The 4,198-nt window shown below is 45.1% G+C and overlaps 1 non-coding gene across 1 annotated transcript; it reads right to left on the bottom strand.

Annotated features, from left to right (window-relative positions):
• Positions 1–770: 770 nt before the first annotated feature.
• On the bottom strand, positions 771–961 carry LOC142457418 (U2 spliceosomal RNA). Its single transcript, XR_012786165.1, has one exon. It is a non-coding gene; the product is annotated as a U2 spliceosomal RNA (small nuclear RNA).
• Positions 962–4,198: the final 3,237 nt, after the last annotated feature.

The raw sequence follows: 4,198 nt of genomic DNA, 5'->3' as shown, positions 1-4,198 counted from the left end.
ATAAGGTTCTCAAGGAGAATTGAAGGGACATAAGCATTAGTCACTGGGTCAAACCCACCTGCCACTCCTCAGGAGAAAGTTGAGGTTATCTGTTCCTGTGAGGACCCGATATAAGCCAACATAAGTAAGAACAGATGGTAGGATGGCGGTCAGAGAGTCCAGAGATGAGAAGAGGAAGCATATGCGGGAACCTGGAGGGAGAGCTGTAGGAGGACCCCCCACAGAGCACAGCCAGTACCCTTTAAGATGTATCCATTGCTGGATGGATCAGATATCACATCTGATGAAGCAGAGGCAGTGTTGAGAGGGGGAGACCCCCTGTGAGGGGAATTAGCGAAAGAACTACAGCAATGACCTGGACATGATAACAGACTGAGCAGCATTTCTTTCTTGTACCCAAGGTCACCAGAGCCGGGCAACCTGAAGGCAGCCGACAACAACCCAGTTTCCATGGTGGTTGTCTCTGGGGGTCTTTGAATGGAAGGTACTGCAATAAATAAGGGATGAATTCCATAGCAGGGCTCCATCCATGGGGCGGACCCTCTAGGACTGGACAGAGGCAGTGGCCATCCACTTCTGGCAGTCAGGGGATCTTAGCAGAACCATGAAAGTTCAAGGTCCTGGGCCTGTTTCTATAGAGGAAAGCACTGGGATTTTCCAGAGGAACATAAAGAAAGGGTTGCTAACTTTTGGAATTCAGACTCTTGGAAGGATTTTATTTTAAGCAGGGAAAATGACACAGCAAAAGCTTTCTTTTTTAAAATCCCCCGAAGGGGTGTACCGTTCCTGAAAGTACTGCAATGCCAGGTCGATGCGTGGAGTGGACGGAGCAAGCTCCTATTCCAACTCCCTGCTCCAAAAATCCATTTAATCTATTGTCCTCAGATAGAGGACGTATCAGATATTAAACAGATAAGAACAGATACTACACTTGATCTTAGCCAAAAGGCTGAGAAGCGATTTAAAAAGGCTTTTTTAAAAAGAAAGAATTCCATCTGGCAGCTCTGTGGAGGATAGAAGGGAGAGAGATGCTGGAGTCTGTGAGAAGGGATTAAATTGGAATGCCCTGACCACTTCAGTTCCCTGCTGGACTGTAGGTAGCAGGGCTTGGGGGATAGAGAAGTGTTTTCACCTTCAATTTCTGCAAATTTAACGAGCTCCCTTTCAGCAATAGTGAAAGAATCTAAACATCACCAGTTTCCAGATTGGTTTGTGGGGCTCAGAATGGAACTACGAATCTCCTTGCCCTTGGCCAAAAGCACACAAAGGAAAGTGTTTGAGAACAGATGAGATGGCTGCTTTAAAAAACATCACACACAGGTGTCTGCAGAGGAAATTCATCCAATGTTTGTGGATTAAATTCCCCATCAGTCATCGAAGATTTAATTTTAATTAATGGAACAGACTGGTAGAATACCTTTGGTTTCACTAGGGGAAAGTATCTGAGTCTAGATTTGTTCAAGATGTGAGTATTTGCTTGGTGCAAAAGACCTAAGGAAGATGAGAAGCTCAAAGCTAGCTAAGTGTGAGTGTTGACCGACTCCCAGATTGCAATGTTTTATTGAACAATATTTAGTTCATTTGCCATTTGGGTGGAAAGCTTTTCATTCCAGCAGTACTCCCAATCAGCCCTCAGAAGGTACTCTGAACACCTTAATTAGCACCTATGAAAAGTGGCCCAAACTTGAACTACAAAAAGTGAAATAATAATTGGGGGATTTGCCATACTTCAAAGCAAAGCCCTTCCCTATCCCTAGTTGGCAAGGATGTCTGCTGGGTTTCATGAATGCTGCATGCCATGTGTAATTATGTTGAGTAATCACAGCTCTCCCAAGCTCCATGCCTGATGACAAATGGGCTGTGGCAGGCTCTTGTGGCAGGCTCTATTTCTGATCTTCGGGTGCAATTATTCAGTAAGTAGACTTTATGCTGTTTGGGCACATAAACATACATATTTATCACAACCCTTTGCAAATCTGACACCATATACTTGAAGACACTGTCCTATCTGTGGGTAACCAGTACTTCATGAATATTATATTTCTGTCTTAATTTCACTACCGTGACTTTTTTCTTGGCAGGGAAAAGTCAAGACTCAATCATGTTCATGCCACTAGCAAGCAGCAGAACAAACTCCTGTTCCGGGCAGAAAGATGTTATCATGGAGGAGGTGAATTAGATCTTTCATCTACCTCTTTACCCTGACAGTCTCCTAGGTTCTCAATGAAACTCGCTAACACCTCGCCTCCCAGTCTCATTGTCCAAGACAAAAGCTACCAAGTCAACCTCAAGTCCCGGTGGCTCCATTGTGTGTCGAAGTAGACCTGTGCTCCACAAGGTTTGCTTTGGCAGCTTCTTTTAAAAGTAGATCACCAGCCCTTTCTCCCCAGGAGTCTCTGGATGGACTCAAATCACACTTTCCATTAAGAGCCGAGTGTCATCTGCCAACAACTGTAAGACACACTAACAAACTCATCACCATGGAGTCGATTCTAACTCATAGCGACTCTGTAGGTCCGAGTAGAACTGCCCCTTTGGGATTTCCAAGACTTTACATCTTTCCATGAACAGACAGCCTCATTTTTCTCCCACAGAGCACCTGGTGGGTGCAAATTACTGACCATGTACTGAGCAGGTCAGGGCTCTTTGCCCCACCCAGAGAGCAGTAAGTGATTCTTACTGAATGACACAGCAAAGATGTGCCAATGGCACGATGACTGGAGAATAAAAAACGATAAGGAAGTGGTGCATTGTCCAAAGGGCCCTGCATGGCAGCCCAGCTGCAGTTCCTAAAGACACCAAACCCACTGAGAGATGTCTCTGTTGCCAAGATGGCTCCAAGAATGTTTTCTTACAACTAATAGACACTCAAATCTTCCCCCTAAATCAGGCACCTTCAACAGATAGAAAAGGAGACAGAATTTTTTTTTAATTTAACAATTTATTAGGGGCTCATACAATTCTTATCACAGTTCATACATATACATACATCAATTGTATAAAGCACATCTGTACAGTCCCTGCCCTAATCATTTTTTTCTCCTCTTTTCTTTTTTTACATTTTATTAGGGACCCATACAACTCTTATCACCATCCATACATATACATACATCAATTGTATAAAGCACATCCATACATACCCTGCCCCAATCATTCTCAAAGCATTTGCTCTCCACTTAAGCCCCTTGCATCAGGTCCTCTTTTTTTTTTCCCCTCCCTCCCCTTTCCCCACTCCCTCATGTGCCCTTGGTAATTTATACCTCGTTATTTTGTCATATCTTGCCCTATCCGGAGTCTCCCTTCCCCCCTTCTCTGCTGTCCCTCTCCCAGGGAAGAGGTCACATGTGGATCCTTGTAATCAGTTCCCCCCTTCCAACCCACTCACCCTCCACTCTCCCAGCATCGCCCCTCACACCCTTGGTCCTGAAGGTATCATCCACCCTGGATTCCCTGTACCTCCAGCCCTCATATGGACCAGTGTACAGCCTCTGCCCTATCCAGTCCTGCAAGGTAGAATTCGGATCATGGTAGTTGGGGGGAGGAAGCATCCAGGATCTGGGGGAAAGCTGTGTTCTTCATCGGTACTACCTCTCACCCTAATTAACCCATCTCCTCTCCTAAACCCCTCTATGAGGGGATCTCCATTGGCCGACACTTGGGCCTTGGGTCTCCACTCTGCACTTCCCCCTTCATTTAATATGGTGTATATATATACATATACATATACACATATATACACACACTTATATCGTTGTTGTTTTTTTTTTGCATGATGCCTTATACCTGGTCCCTTGGCACCTTGTGATAGCACTGGCCGGTGTGCTTCTTCCATGTGGGCTTTTTTGCTTCTGAGCTAGATGGCCGCTTGTTCACCTTCAAGCCTTTAAGACCCCAGACACTATCTCTTTTGATAGCCGGGCACCATCAGCTTTCTTCACCACATTTGCTTATGCACCCATTTGTCTTCAGCGATCCTATCATGGAGGTGTGCAGTCAATGATATGATTTTTTGTTCTTTGATGCCTGGTAACTGATCCCTTTGGGACCACTCGATCACACAGGCTGGTGTGTTCTTCCATGTGGACTTTGTTGCTTCTGAGCTAGATGGCCGCTTGTTTATCTTCAAGCCTTTAAGACCCCAGTCACTATCTCTTTTGATAGCCGGGCACCATCAGCTTTCTTCACCACATTTACTTGT

This window comes from Tenrec ecaudatus, chromosome 9 (genome assembly GCF_050624435.1).
Source record: "Tenrec ecaudatus isolate mTenEca1 chromosome 9, mTenEca1.hap1, whole genome shotgun sequence".
Classification (NCBI taxonomy): Eukaryota; Metazoa; Chordata; class Mammalia; order Afrosoricida; family Tenrecidae; genus Tenrec; species Tenrec ecaudatus.
This window is presented reverse-complemented; position numbering and strand designations above follow the sequence as displayed.